Below are 16,602 nucleotides of genomic sequence, written 5' to 3'. Positions count from 1 at the left end.
TAGTACCAGTCACAGCCACATAGGCTGGGTCATAACTCAAGACAGTGTGGTGTATCACAGTATATATGGTATATACAGGATTTTACAGGATATCCAGCAGGGAACTAGAATGATTAATGATGGGACCCATTTGTCATGACCTACAAATGGCTCCCTCATAGCGATTTTGAGAGACCGCAGATAAAATGAATATATATAATAAATAGTCCATATTTGTATTATTTATTAACAAGGTTACAGTTCTGTAATATTTTTATTTTTAATAGTATATTTGCTAAAGTTCTGAAAGTATGTTTTAGGTGGTCCTGGAAGAGAAGCATTTATTTTAGTTATAAGAAAAAAAAAAAAAAAGGAAAGAAAAAAAACTCTTTAAAATGAGCAAGATGACTGCTTTTATTGTTAGTTTCACCTGGAAAGGTAAAGTTTTGTAGAAGCGTATGGATAAACAGAGATATCAGAGACCGTAAGGCAGAGTGCAGAGAGCAGGCCTGTCTGGTGTGCTGTGGCCTCACTTTGATTTCCGGGGCCTGGTCCTTAACACGCTTCACCGGTGTTGGCCAGTTGCTTATCCCGACTTCTCTGAGCCTAGCTTTCCTCCTGTGGAAAACGAAGCTGAAATAGTCCTTTGCTCATCCATCTGTAGCGAGTCAGCAAGCCTCCTCCTCACGGAGGCCCCATTTGCTGGCCTCCCAGGATGGATGAGGCTGAATGAGAGGATGGTTGGTACCACACTTGGTGCAGGCCTGGCGCTTAGGAAGTGCTCCACTCCATGGCAGCTCTACCTCTAGCGTGGAAGATAATGTTATTTGCCTTACTGTGTTTTATACACAATTAGTGGCTTTTTAACTTATGCCTTCCAGGAGGAGAAAAGAAAAGTCACTTATTTTTAGCTCTTAAAGGCTTTTCGGAATTACTTTCTAGATGCACTTAACCCTCTAAGTACATGGATCTCAACTTGAATCTGTTAAGCCTATTAATAATTCAGGAGGCAGAAGAGAGCCAAAGATATCTCGTCTCATAGTTTTGTCATGATTTCAGCGTGGTGATTCAAACTTACGTTATGTGTGATGTATTATTAGCTTCCCTCTCTGACTAGTGTTGGAATTCGTCTGCTGCTTGAGCACTTCCCAAGTAATTTTTTCCTTTTTTAATGAGCCATCAAATAGGATGTGGCTTGGGGTTTTCTCAGCAGTTGGAGTGGATTTCTGTTAATGTGTCTGGACTCTCTTTCCCTCTCCTTTGTGAACAACGGCATTCACTTCTGAGCAGGGCGTTAGGGGTGTGGGGTATAGGCTGCGTCCCTAGAACAGGCCAAGCTGTTTCATCCTTGACCTTTAACAGATAACGGAACCTTGGACTTATCATCCTGTGTCAACTCATGGAGATAAGCAAGCTGTGTGCTTTTAGGGTTTGAGCTAGCAGTGAATTTTTAATTTTGTTTTATTTTTTTAAATAAGGGAAGACTAATGTACAATTGACAGGAAATACTTGTATAGATTGACAATAATAGAAGAGTTAAGAACTTGTCATCTGATTTCTGTGTGTTCTTGGGACCCGTAAGAAGGGGAAATGATCCAAAAACTGCCTTTCCCCCCCACCCCCCTTGGCCACACCGAGCGGCTTGCGGGATCTCAGTTCCCCAACCAGGGGTTGAACCCGGCACCCCTGCAGTGGAAGTACAGAGTCCTAACCATTGGACTGCCAGGGAATTCCCTCCAGAAACTACCTTTATTGAGCAACCCCATGATTGGGTGGCATTCAGAACTTTTGACATTGGTGAATTTTTTTTCCCCCTCTGTGGTTCAGTTCTTTTCTACATTTTCTGCTCTCTGTGTAGATTTCTTCTGTCTCTCCTCCTTCCTGGTTTAGCACAGCAGAAGAGCAAGCTTGGCTAGAAGATAAGCATTGTGTGCATAGCAAGTCAGAACACCGTGTGCCAAGATGGTGGTAGCTAGGTGGTCTGCTGCTGTGTGCTTCTGTGGTTGTCAGTGAAGACCTGGGTTTAAAACGCAGTGACCTGGTATGGTCTTTGGAAAAGCAGAATGACAAATTAAGAAACTAAGTCCAGCTCAAGGTTTGGGTTTCCTTATTTGTCATTTTGATTAAGCAGCTGTTTCTTTTCTCTTTAAGGCCTTGATCATCTTCATATCATACAGATTAATCTTTTCTTTTTGTGCTTTAAAAAAGTGAATTTTTATAAAACCTACATAATTTGTGGTTCTATACAGGCACTTAATTATCTCTAAGTAGATCATTTTCCCAGCCTTCATTTTTTTCAAGAATTTGTGAAAATGTTAGAAAAATACAGTACTGGTTAAGTTGGCTATTGCATATGTATTGATTTAAAAAGCTACCCTGGATGGCAGTTTACAGCTTTAGGAGGATATGTTGTTTCACTTGGTTTTCCTGCAGCCTTTGTTGAAATTTGTTTGGTGAAACTCATTACCCCATACTTTGGAGATGGCGCTGACCTTTTCCTTTTCCTCACAAATGAACATATTCTTTCAACCCTCTGCCGTGTGTTCTCCCCTGTGGGTAGAGTCTTCAGCTGCAGAGATGCTTGAAAAGCCTGCAGCAGCGCTGAGCAGGTTAAATTTAATTGCTGGGTGTCTGGGAATCTTTTCTGAAGAGGAATGTTTCCACCAGTTGTTTTGGTCATTGTTTTGTTGGGGTGTTTTTGTTTGTCTGTTGGCTCTGGGTGAGGATTTAAACTCTCCTCTGAAAGAAAACTGTGAGGAATATGTTAGCACAATAAGTTGTATATCTCAACTCTGGTGAGCTGTGAAACCCATTTCTTAGGGACTAGAAGTAACAAGGACATTTAACCATGTTCTTCCTTCTTTACTAAAGAAATGCGATGCCAAAATGTTTATTCCTTCAAGAATAGAAAAATATTTACACCCTCCCCCAAGGGTTGGGAAATGCACTTCTTCCTATGCAGCAGGAGTCTACCTGAAACAGTTGCTTCTGTAGGCTTTTTTTTTTTTTTTTGCTCCAGCTATAAAAATCTCTGTGATTTAATACATTTTGCCCTAACACTTGTGTTAATATTACATATAAAAACGCTTTTTATATGCTCTTAGATGTTGGTGATATTTGACCAAGTATTTGAGCTTCATATTTGTGGGTTTTAAACAATAATGATGATGATATTAGTTTATCTTTATTATTTGTTATACATTTGATAGCTCTCTTAAGTGATGGATGGGGTATAGTGTTTAAAATTTTGATCCCCCAAATATCTCTTCATAAGAAAACATATTGGAATGGAAAACAGTATGGAGGTTCCTCAAAAAACTAAAAATAGAGTTGCCATATGATCCAGCAATCCCACTCCTGGGCATATACACAGACAAAACTATAATCCGAAAAGATACATGCACCCCTGTGTTCACAGCAGCACTATTTACAGTGGCCAAGACATGGAAACAACCTAAATGGCCATCAGTAGGTGAATAGATAAAGATGTGGTACATATATACGGTGGAATATTAGCCATAAAAAAGAATGAAATAATGCCATTTGCAGTAACATGGATGGATCTAGAGATTATTATGCTAAGCAAAGTAAGTCAGAAAGAGAAAGACAAATATCATGATATCACTTATATATGGAATCTAAAATGCGACACAAATGAACATATCTATGAAACAGAAACAGACTCACAGACATAGAGAACAGACTTGTGGTTGCCGGGGCTGGTTTGGGTGGGGGGTGCAGTGGGAAGGAAGGATTGGGAGTTTGGGATTAGCAGATGCGAACTGTTATATATAGGATGAATAAACAACAAGGTCCTACTGTATAGCACAGGGAACTATATTCAGTATCCTGTGATAAACCATAATGGAAAAGAATATGAAAAAGAATGTATATCTGTGTATAATTGAATCACTTTGCTGTACAGCAGAAATTAACACAACATTGTAAATCAACTATATTTCAATAAAATTTTTAAACAAGTATTGGTAATTACACTGTTTTGTCATTTATGACAACATTTTAAAATAATCTGTTTACTTATAGCCAAAGAAAAAATTACTAAACAATCATGCAGAAAGTCATGTTTATTGAATTAAGCTCGGTCTTCCCCTTCTCTCCACCCTCAATTCAGTAACTCTTAAGTGCACTGTTTGTGCTTTCTGTGAGGAAGCAGGGCCAGCTGACTGAGTATTGTAAGATGCAGGCTACAAGTTGGAGTGCCCGTCCATGCGGTGGGGACCTTGTCTGGAAGCCACATCAGGGGCTGATCAGTAAGGTCAAATAAACAGATCGATAGGTTGTTTACATATCTTTGGCAGATTGTAGTCTTGTAGGAGAGGTTCCTTTCTCAACGGAGATGGCTGTCTTGAGAGATCATTCCAGGTATGTGAAGTCTTCTAAGTGGATTATTTTATTTCTCAGAATAATTTTACTTAATTATTTCAGAATAATTTTATTTATTTATAATTTAGCTTATTCTTTGAAAATTTTGCCTTTTAAAAATTTTACCTTCTGGATTCTCAGAATAATTTTATTATTCTCAGAACACTTTACTTTCAAGCATAATTTTAAAATTCTGTCGAACGTTGGAAGTTGTCAGCTTAAGATGTTGACTTGCCTACATTCAGAAATGATATCGAGATTTTCATTTAGTTTGTGATAACTGTTCTCTTAAGCCTGTAGTTAAAAATGAAATGAATTGTGGAATTTTGGTTCAGCCTAGATTAAGATTTTTGAGGTTGAGCTATAGCCAAACACCAAATTAATTAAATAAAATATTGAGACTGCTCTGTCTCAAAGAAAATTTATTTGGTCTTTGCTGGCATCGAATCAAGCCTTTTGAGTATAACATTTTCAGCGTATTAATAATAGTATGCGTTAGCACAAGGAGATCAGCTCGGTGCTTTGTGACCACCTAGAGGGGTGGGATAGGGAGGGTGGGAGGGAGACACAAGAGGGAGGAGATATGGGGATATATGTATATGTATAGCTGATTCACTTTGTTATAAAGGAGAAACTAACACACCATTGTAAAGCAATTATACTTCAATAAAGATGTTAAAGAAAATAATAGTATGTGTAAACATATTCATAGCTCATAACCTTCCTCTGTAATTATCAAAAACTTTGCTATCCCACGGTCAGTTAAAAAGTTTTCTTTTTGAATAGGGCTCTCTTAGTTATTACAGAGGACACAGCACTATGGGACTAGGAGCCTGTGTTCCCTGCACTCAGCTTTCAGATTGTCTAATCGGGTAACTACAGTAACAAAAATATTCCACTGTGTTGCAAGTCTAAGAATGCCAAATTTTTTGTCTTTTATTTTTAAAAAGTATTTTAAAAAATGAAATGAATACATGTTCATTACAGAAAATTGGAGAGAAACATACACACAAATGAAATAAAATCACCTAGAAATAATCATCATAACATTCTGTTGGTTTCTTTCTTTTTTTTTTTTTTTTTTTTTTTTTTTTAGTATTTTGCCTCTTTATTTTATGTGGGTATAATTGTGCATGCTTTAACTTTTTCTGTTTTTAATAATAGTTGTTGAGAAGTTTTCTCAAGTTATTTAAGCTTGTTGGGGAAGGAAACAGTTTCCCTCTACCCTTTCTAGGTTCTTCCGGCTGGTCTAAGAATTAAATTGACACGAGACAGATTAGCAGGAGAAAAACAAACTTAATTACGTACATACTAGAGGCTCTGTAAGAAACATGAGACCCAAGGATAAGTTAGGCAGTTGAGGCTTATATGCCTTCTGAGAGGAGGAGAAAGGGGTAGGGGTTTGAGACTTCAAAGGGGGAGGAAGGCAGTTCACATGGAGATGGTAAAATAAATGTTTGGTAAGCAAACGTTTGCTGGGCCCTGCAGAGACAATGGGACACAGACAGGACTGTGGTCTCCAGGCCCTGCCGAGTTCCCCCAACCTCGCTTTGCCCATATCTTTGCAGACATCTCTGGCGGTAGTGCTCCTCCTAGATCAGGCCCTTTATCCAAATTCTTTTAGGCAGTTAAAGGAGGAGAAGGGGTTAAAAACAAAGACTTCCTAAGGGTTCTGTTTCTTAAAAATAATCAGCTTAAAATAATCCTCATGCTAAATAGACACATTTTGGGGTGGCAAATTTTGCTCCCTTACAAACTCTACGAAAAAATTTTATCTGGTTGCATTAGTTAAATAAACCATCAAGTTGATATACCATAATTTACTCAATAATCTTATTATAGAATTTTTAGGTGATTTTTCATTTTTAATGCATGGTTTAATTTTAACAACACTCTCAAACCTCTTTGGGCAGAAGAATTTTGTGTGAAAGGAGGAACTGCAAATACAAAATTATAAAATCTCTGGAATTTCACTTGGCCTCTGTCTATAACATGATAGAGCCAGAGAATTGGTTTAAAAAAAGAAGTTTAAAAATTAGAATTTCTCATATATTGTCAGGTTGCCCTGTATAAAGGTTATATCAGTTTATAATCCGTCCAGTGTTAGGTATTTATCTTTTTAAAACTGTTCTTATCAGCAATTATTTTCATTTTATTTTTGATATTTTCTCTAACTTTTTACTTTGAAAACTTTTAAACCTATAACCCTATAGGTAAGACGGCAGCATTTGTTACATTTGCTTTATCTCCCCCTCATTCTGCACCTATACACACACATGCATACATTATATATATATATATATATATATATATATATATACACACACAAGCACGTATATATGTATTATTATTATTTTTATTAAGGTAAATTTATGATATTGATATGATCTAATGTTTAGGCCATAATAAAATTTCTCCAAATGTCTCAACACTGTCTCTTACAGTTTTTTATTTTATTTTTTGATCCAAGATCAAGCCAAAATCATGTATTGCATTTAGTCATCATAATTCTCTTTTTTTAAACAAGTGTCAAAGATTTTATTCAACTCATTAATTAACGAAAAAACTAATAAGATGTTAAAAGCAATTCAAATGAGAACTTAACACGCTAGACAATGTATTTTTACAGTCCTGTGAACAGAAATCATTTGCATAACTATGGACAGGAAGCATTTGTATTTCTCTCAATTTTCTACAATTTAACTTCTACAGGTTGTAAAAAAAACAAAAACAAACCCTGGTATTAGTTTTCCGCTGCTGCTGTGACAAATTACCAAAAACTTGGTAGCTTAAAACAACACAAACTGATTTATCTTACAGTTTAGTTGGAGTATCTTACAGTTGGAGGGCAAAAGTCCAAAATGGGTTTCACTTGGCTAAGATCAAGGTGTCAGCAAAGCTGTGTTCCTTCTGGAGGCTCGAGGGGGGAATCCGTTTTTTTGCTTTTTCTCCACCTTCTTGAGGCCACCCCCATTCTTTGGCTCCTGGTCCCCTTCCTTCATCTTCGAAGTTAGTGGAGTCATCATAACTCTTTAATCTCCTTTAATCTAGAACAGTTCCCCAGCCTGTTTTTGTTTTTTATACAGCATTAACACTTTCTGAAGAGTTCAGACCAGGTGTTGTTTTGTGGTGTCTTTCGATTCGGGTTTGTCTGTCTCCTGGGATTACACGTGTCTGATAGGAGGGCTACGTAGGTGACGTCCTCTTAGCACGTCACACTGAGGGACACACACTGTCTATTTGTCCCATTATTACTGATGTTTTGTTTGATAATTTTGTTAAATGGTGGCCTCAGAAATCTCCATTGTAGCTCTCCCACTTTGTATTAACAAGTATTCTATGGGTAATACTTGTGCAAGGATGCCATTCAGATTTTAGTTTATGTTCTGCAAAGTGCACACTAGAATTATTTTGAGAAGTTTAATTGGTTCTTCTCATTTTGTGTGTTGTGTACTTTTCTTATTGATTTGTGAGTACACTTTTATTATGATGATTATTCATTTCTAACATTTAGTAAGCTGTTAGTTATTAGCTACTAGACACTGTTCTGAAATCTTCATAACGATTTTATGAAATGCAGGTACCATCTTCCTCCTTCATCTTACAGAAGAAATTGAAGCTTAGAGAGACTAATGCTGAGTTATGTATTTTGCAAATATTTGTCCCAGTTTGTTGTATACATCTTAATATAGTCTATTTTGCTACCACAAAGCTTTACATATTATCATAGTAACAACTATCAATTTATTCTTTTATAGTTTTTGCCTTTGGTGTCCTATTTAGAAGCATTAAGTATTAAATCCACTAGGAATGAGTTTTGCTCAAATGCCATCTTATCAGTAAGTAGGGTTGCCAGATTTTGCCTAAACTAAGCATGGCCCAAATATTGTATGGAATGTACTTATACTAAAAAATGATTTGTTGCTTATCTGAAATTCAACTTTAACTTGGTGTCCTCTGTTTTTATTTGGCAATCCTATCAGTAAGGCTTTCCCTGACCACTTTATTTAAAATTGCAACTCCCATCTCAGCACTCCCCGCTTTTCTCTTTCTCCATAGCACTATATATACACAATGTATTTTACTTTTTTGTTCAGTGTCTGCACTCTACCACTGGAATATAAACTCCATGATACCAGGCTTTTTTTAACTTTTAAATGTAGGTTTAACATACATATAGAAAAGTGCACGCGTCGTTAGTATATCACTCAATGAATTACCTCAAAGTGAGCACACCCATATAACCACCCTCCAGGAGGGCGAAGATTTTTATTCTCAATATATTTTCAATGCCTAAAATAGTACCTGACACATAGTAGGTAATCAGCAAATATTTGTTGAATGAATCAATGATGTAGCCTGTGAGGTAGGCATTCAGGTTACTTTTGTCCAAATAACTAGTGAGAGAATTTATTGATTATTTATTGCTTGGTTCTTATCCCCCTGAAAAGCGTAATTTTTGATGAATTTGAATAGTGCAATTATTTAGCTATTCCCCTACTGTTGAACATTTTGGAGGTTTATGTTTGTGGTTTTATATATATCTGTTTTTTATCCTTAAACATCTTTGTGCATTAAAAATTAGTCCTCATTTCAGATTGTTTTCATAGACTGGTTTCCCAAAAGAGGAATACTAGGTCAAAGGGTGCGCCCCTCTCATTCAGACAGAACACCCACTGACAGTCAGTGGACCTGTCTGCTGAAGATGGCACATGGAAGGGACCAACACCATCGCCTGTGTTCCCTGCTTTGGAGAACAGCTAGCAGACCAGGTGGCGAGTGCCTGGTCGCTTCCTTGACATCATTCTTCCTGGTTGGTAGGGTGAGCAAGATGCCTCGGGGCTGAATGCCAGCTCCTCTCCTCATACTAGTTGCAGGACTTTGGGCAAGTCGTTCAACAGATTGCCGTTTTCTCTAGACAGTGATGGTAGCAGAGCCTGCGCGGGTACCACATGGGATGTAGTCTCAGGAGGTGGTAACTGCAGCTCTAGGGGCAGGTGGCCTCTGCTGCTCGAAGCTCACCCAGTCCCTGGTCCAGATCATTTGGTAGATGAGCTGACGGAGGCAAGGTGACCACTTCACTTTGGCCATGAAATACTTGTCAGGTGAATGAGGGTCAGGCTGTGAGCTTACAGGATAGGATTCCCACCTTCCCATTATGACCACAGGTATGCAGAGAAAGAGGGGTATTATCACCCCTTTCAGACAGATTGATTTGAACTGTGAGAGCACACCCTCTCAGCTGAGGCTGCCCTCGTCTTTCCTTGCTCGTACACGGTACATCCATTTCTGTCACCTTCGCAGGAGAAAACAGATAACCACATTACCCTTTTCTCACACCGGTCAGCTCTTTCCAGGATTGCTCCTATTCACGAAGAACTAACAGGTCCGTGAGTGTCTTGTGCGCATTGAGAGCATGAGTTGTCTTGTGTAAACCACTGGTGAACATGACATTTACCACCTGGCTGCCAAGAAGAGGAGGCAGGGGTTTCTTTTCCCTTTTGGTGCTCTCACTACACCAGAAAGAATAGGTCGTTCATTCAGTTAATATTTATTACAAAGGGCCTCTGTGGGAGGAGGCTATTCTTAAACTCTACAAAGTACCCCTAACACCAAAGGGGAGTGGACAGGATGCTCAAGGGCACCTGGGGGGGCAGTGCAGTGGGGAGAGAGGAGGGGAGCGCGGGGGGGGGGGTGCGCGAGTTGGCATTTCTCTGCAGTCTCGTGTTTTATTTAAGCCATCCTCGCAAATTTGAAAAATTCCACTCTATAATACATCCATTTTATTTTAATATTAAAATGTTTTAAATGACCAGATTAATTATTTAACTTTTCCTCCCTGCTCTCCAGTAAAATCCATGCTCTGGGACGTCAAGCCATGGTTATTCAGTGGCTTGTAGTCATCGCAAGCCCCAGGCTGCTGGGAAGCAGAGAGAAATAGCTGTGTTAGACGCTCTCTCTGGGAGAAGTATGAGCGGTGACATAAAGTGACTGGAACATGTTCCTATCTAGAAGGACTAGCTGGGGTCTGTGCGCTCAGAGGACGGGCACAAAGCCCTGGGTTATGTATTCACTCGGTTGCAACTAGAGAAGCATCATAAAATTTTTAAACTTGCATGAATTCAAATGTACTCATTGGGGAAATTATTTTCTCGGTAGTGAGACTGGTTTTGCTTGTCAGTCCACTCAGTGAAAGTGAGTGAGTCGGGGATGAAATGGGAGCTAGGGATCTGCTTTTCCCACGAGAATATCCATTCTCAAGTTCCGCCTATCGGGTGACCCCTGCCGATTAGAAATTAAGTGTGCTCACCCACGTGTGTCTTCAGTAACCTGGTCCTCACATGCAAGCCTGGTGTGCAAGAGGAGAAGCAGCGGAGTGCTCTGACACTGGAGGGGAAAACAGCCACGTCGGATGCTGGCATGACACCTCCAAAGGGAATTTTCAAGGGTAGCTTTGACTAAACGTGGTTTTCACCTTTAGCCTCCCTGCTGGTTTTTTCCACACAGACACACTGTTGCACACACACTGTTGCAACTCCACCTTACTAGGTGCTTTCCCTGAAATGACCTCTGGACAGCACCTCAGCTCAAGGACAAGGCAACAGTTGCCCAGAGAGGTGAAGTGGGAGCCCAGTGGTAGGACTTTCCAACCCCAGAGCGTACACTCATTCCATCGGGCCTTTCTGCTCCTACAGTTGTATTAAAATCTTTTAAATCACGAATTGCTCAAAAAGAAAAAAATTTTTTTTAATTTAAATAATCCCAACAGGGAGTTCCCTGGCAGTCCAGTGGGTAGGACTCGGCACTTTTACTGCCGTGGCCTGGGTTCAATCCCTGGTCAGGGAACTAAGATCCTGCAAGCCACACAGTGCAGCCAAAAAAAAACCCAACGGCATTTAGTCCAGACTTGCAGAGAACCAAGTTACAGGGTCTGCCTGTGCTTTTTTTGGCGACAGCAGTGAATCCTGGCTGCGCTCTGGCCTGAGCTGGAGAAGAACGGGCCGAGATTGGAGTGAGTTTTGCACCACGTCCGTGACTTTCAGGCTGCACTCAGATAGCTGTTCCCCATGTGTGCGTCTGCCCCAGGGTGGGCTTGTGGGACAAGTGTGCGCCTGGATCTTGGGAGAAGGCATTACGCAGCATTCCAGCTGCCCGCTGGGGATTCTCACTGCTCCTGCTTTAGTAAAATGTGGCAGGTTGCCTGGCAACCCCCAGCTGGTGGGGATTTTTTTCTACCTACTTTAGGAGAAAGCCCTCTATCAGCTCTTGGCTGACTACTCAGGGCGGAGTAGGAGATAAACTTGGCTCTGAAAGACGACTTTCTCCTTTATTTTTCACACCTCTGCCTGAATCTTAACATTCGCTCTCTCCTCTGTTCTCATTTGTCTATCATTTAAAGGTAGAAGCTGGACAGTTTGCCTCCCAAATCAAGTCCTGAGGGGGATTCGTTACTGAAAACATGTTCTTTTTTTACATTAGTCAAAATTGTTTCATTTGTGAGTCAGACCTGTGGACTGTTTCACTGAGTGTGTTGTATATAGCCATGCACCTCCGTGCTGCTGATTTGGTTTTGACAGAAGGATCCAGTTGTAGCCTTAGAAGCAAGTGTGGCTTGTGCATTTCCTGTTGTTGAAGGCCTCTAACTGCTGCCCTAACCTGGTGCGGGACCAGTCTGTCTGTGAGTGCCCTGCAGAAACGTGGTTTGTGGAGCTTTGCAGCTCTGTCCCATGCAAGCTGCTATCAGATACTCATATTTTTCTTCATTGAAATCATAGCATAATGCTATGCAAAGGCAGGATAAGTAAATTCATTCATTAAACTTAAGTTTACATGCTTTAAAATGAGACTTTACTTATGTTAGAGGCATTAGATGTGGGACTGCAGAGTTATCATTTAAAGGGTGATAATATTTTTCTAGGGAAAAATAAAAGTAGAGAGTACTTTAAAATCCCTGAACGCTCCGTTATCAATCAGAAAGCATTCTGTGTTCTGCTCTACCGGTACATGACTTTCAAAAGTTGTTTTTCAATTTCCCAATTTGTGTTAAGCATTTTGGTGTTGTCGGAAGCTCTTGAGCCATTGGGAACCTTAAGATGTAATGTTATAAAATACTCCAAAATACTGTAAAGCTGGGGTCCCCAGGTCCCCGGTCCTTGGCCTGTTAGGAACCGGGCGGCACAGTAGGAGGTGAGCAGCGGGCAAGTGAGCCAAGCTTCATCTGCCGCTCCCCATCGTGCCCCATCGCGCCCCATCGCGCCCCATCGCTCGCACCACCGCCTGAACCATACCCCCCACCCCACCCCACCCCCGTCCGTGGAAAAATTGTCTTCCATGAAACCAGTCCCTGGTGCCAGAAAGGTTGGGGACCGCTGCTTTAAAGTGTAGCAGTATAACAACACTTGCCACTGTATCCAGTTTCTTTTTTCATATAAGTGTTTTTAAATGTAACATTTGACTCTCTTTTTCTAACTAGTCGATTTTCCATTGGATGTCCAAACACACAAAAAGATCTACATTTACTTCTCCTCAGGATGTAGAAAACAAAATGACTGTTCAGAACAATGTAGAGATCTTAACAACTTCAGACAGGAAAGCTGACCAATGCCAGTATCAATTAAAAAAGAAAATCTGCCTTATTCTCCTGCTGGCACAATATTTCACAGGTTCTTTACGTGTTCAGGAGTGGTGAAAAACTTGTTACTTCTCTGAATTTGGGGAGTTGCCATCTTCTAAAAGCACTTCCTCACCGAATGGGAGAAGCTCACTCTCTGGCCGCCTCTCAGGCCGGCATGCCCTCCCCTCTCCCTTCCTCTCCCCGTCCCTCTCTTCGTCCCTCTCTCTGACCCTCTCCCCGTCCCTCTCTCTGTCCCTCTCTCTCTTATCTTTCCATCCCCCACTCTCCTGTGTATGTATGTGTTTGACACTGAGCTGCTTCAGCTGCTTTTGGCAGCTTAACGTGCTTGTGTCAGAGCCGAATGCTGCCTGTAGGTCTGACCACTGATGATGGCAGTGACCACCTCCCATAACAGGGAGACAGACTTAAGGAGGAAGAAAATAAAGAGGTGGATTAGTCTTCCTGAACTCCTGAAGCCTATAGGGAAATGGTTTGGTGACTTAAAAGGAGAAAAATAATACAAGTGTAGAATGAATATGTTAAAAGCCAAGATGGGATGGGACTTTAAAAACCAAAGTAATTCTTACTCAGCTTTGTGCTGCCCCTTTGGCCTGTTTGGTGATCTGTAGGGTTTTACTGTGTGGTCTACAGACAGAACCCACCAGTGAAATAAATTAGTCATTGGGCACATAGTGTCAGCAAAGGCAAAGAGTAAAACTGATGTGGAAAATAAGGCTAACTTCGTCATTCTTTCTTTATTTCCTCATTGGAGAAGCGTGTGATTCTTTCTGTATACTTTTCTGAAGTCAGACATTGCCGGTTATAACGAATACCTTGCATCGTCCCAAGGCAACCTGTGGTCTGAAGAGCAGATTTCATTGCTTTTGTTATGAATCGATTCTCTCTCCATAGAGGCTGGACACAGTGCCACTGAGGCTCCACGCAGGCACCAAGGAGGCTGGCCTGAGTGTTAAAGGAGGTTGTGTTGGCAATTTTTTCCTGACCTTTTTGGTGGTAACAGATCACATGCGGGGTGTCCTGGAGACACTGAAGAGGCGAGTCACGTTTGATGTAGATTTCAGAGGGTTCCGCATCTCTAGATGGATTGCAGGGGTGGGGAGTGGGGAAGAGAACAAGGCAGGACTAGGAAGAGGGCTCTTTTCATAGGTAGCATCATGGTGCCATCATGAGAACCCTGAGAGGTTCCAGATTGGTAGCGTGGCAACGAAGAGTTAATGAGAACCATAGACGGAGTTGTCTATATGGAATTTCTGTGACTCCTTCTTACTAGGTTGGGAGAGGCCACTTTGCTTCTGGGGACTGATACCCTCCTTCCCAGGGGTAATGACTCACCCTGCAGGTAAGATAGCTCAGCCCTGCCTGGCTGATAAAGGCCTGTCATTCTCATTCTCTCCCCAGGTCCCCTCCTTCCCTCCTGGGTTTCACTTGGTTAATGAATAAGCCTAGTCATGAGCTGTAAGTAAATTCTTTTATCAAATGAAAACCACATCAAAACATCCACAGAGAGACATTTAATGAAAGTGTAAATATTGCAGTACATCATCTCCCGTATCTGGTTGGCTTATACACAAACAGACTTTAAGCTTTTCACCTATTGAAACCTTTAAGTCTGAAAATATGCTGCTCTGTGAGGCTTTTTGTAAACATGGTCTTGGAACGTGGAGAAAAGTTGGTGCATTTATGTGTTATCACAATAGCACTAATACTGTGGCAGATTTACTGCTTCATAAACAGCTCAAACTGCCAAGGTTAACAGTCCAAAAGTGTTGTCTTGGTGTATGTGGGGACATTTATATTTGGTGTATATTTGTGTCTGGCATCTGAAACATCGCTAACGAGAACCAGTGAACCCTTCTTAACTCTGACTGCAGACCCGGCCACTACCTCGAGCCAGCAGTTCAGTTTACACACTGGCTCTGGTTGGTGAATAGGTTGTGTCCTCAAAGTTCTTTTGTTGATTAACCTTTTAGAACACAAAGCGCATTGTCGCACAGAAATGCCACTTTGAATGGTGGGTGTCAGTGAGCTGTGGCTTGTTTCAAACTTCGAGTCATGGCCCATCAGTGGGTCAGAAAATCAGTGCTAGTTGACGCCAGAATAAAAAAGAAGAGAGAAAAGAAACAGAATAGGAAACATCAGAGTGGGTTGCCTAGAAAAGATAGGTCTTGTTTGGTGACACTGTTGCAACTTAAAACCTACTGGACACTGTATGCCTTTAGAGCGTGAAAGGTACCCGTGTAGGGGGAGGTTGTATCAGCAGTGGGTTAAATCTGGCCATTTTCCACCGTCCAACACTGTGATGTCAGGCAAGGGGCTTAACCTATCTGGGTCTCTGTTTTGTCATACTCAAAATAGGGCTGTTTTGTAGAGGTACGATTAAAGATGAAAGAGTATATATTAGGGTTAATATATTAGGATATTATAGAACATATGGTAATATATTAGGATTAGAGCTAATACAGCATCTGGTGCATGGTAACCCCTCTGTAAACCATGATTATTATTTATTTGTACTCCTTTGTGATATATGTAGACCTTAAAGATACTGTTATAAAATAGTATAACTAAAACATGTACTGTTTAGTCTTCCCTAGAGTACAATTTATTCAGTGTTCCTGACATTTAGGATCTGCCATTTCGCACATTCTAGGAGGAGATCTTTGATTTTACTTTAAATTATTCCTGTGTAGTTGAGACATCAATCTTAATTTTTTCCCATGAAGTGTGAAGAATGTTGCAAATTGCCTTAGGTCTTTCAGCTGTCTGTCAAGTTCGTCAAGACCGTTAAGTATGGAATTGCTTCCCAGCTCCCTATTTTGAGTTGTGTGTTTTCGTCTTTATTTAAAAAACAAAAAAAGGTATTCTCTGTCTTTTTTTTTAAGTGACTCTCAATTCTAAACTTTTTGGAACTCCATCTGCTCCTGTTTGACTCCATCATAAAGTCATTCTTACCTCCTGCACATCACTACTCCATCTTTTAAGGAGCTATGTCAGCATTTGTGAAAACCTTTTTTTGTCTGGCTTGGGTTTCGAGCAGCTGCTGTGTTGCCAGCTTTGAGGGGCAGGTGAAAAGCGTCGTGGGAAGCCTGGCGTCACAGTCAGGGAGGTGAGGATCCAAATCCAGCTCTGCCAGTTCATTATCTTGGCCCTCTGCAGGTTACTCAACCTCTCTCAGCCTCTGTTTCCGTGTCTGTAAAAACAGAGTTCCTGCCCACCTTGTGGGGTTGCTTTGAGGAGAAAAAGAGCACGGGTGGATTGGTGACTTTGCCTAGAAGGCCGCTGTCTCCAGCTGGGTCCTCGTAAGTCACAGCTCCGCAGCCTTTTCTGCCCTTCCTGTCCTCCCGGCCTCAGCTCTGGGGCTCTCAGGAAGACCCACCCCCTTCACCCAGGAAACAGCCGGCTTCCAGGTGGGGCTTCTTACCCCAGATTCATCAAGCTCTGCACCTGGTCCTCCCTTCTCTCGGAAGTGGGGCCCCACACATGTGCTCTGGGCCCCGTTTCCTCTCCAGGCCTTTCGCTGTCCCTTATCCCCAGGCCCACCTGCTGCTTCTTTCCAACAGTGAGAAAACCTGCCGAAGCTAATCCATCTTTTCAAAAGGACTCCT

At 41.1% G+C, this 16,602-nt stretch overlaps 1 protein-coding gene and 1 non-coding gene across 3 annotated transcripts in view; both read left to right on the top strand.

The window, feature by feature from the left end:
* The window catches only part of PARN (poly(A)-specific ribonuclease), a 161,590-nt gene that overhangs the window by 89,958 nt on the left and 55,030 nt on the right, over positions 1 to 16,602 (top strand). The window lies entirely within an intron of this gene.
* TRNAK-UUU lies at positions 11,137 to 11,208 on the top strand. Its single transcript has one exon. It is a non-coding gene; the product is annotated as a tRNA-Lys (tRNA).

The sequence above is a fragment of the Balaenoptera musculus genome, chromosome 15 (assembly GCF_009873245.2).
Source record: "Balaenoptera musculus isolate JJ_BM4_2016_0621 chromosome 15, mBalMus1.pri.v3, whole genome shotgun sequence".
NCBI classification, from domain to species: Eukaryota; Metazoa; Chordata; class Mammalia; order Artiodactyla; family Balaenopteridae; genus Balaenoptera; species Balaenoptera musculus.
This window is presented reverse-complemented; position numbering and strand designations above follow the sequence as displayed.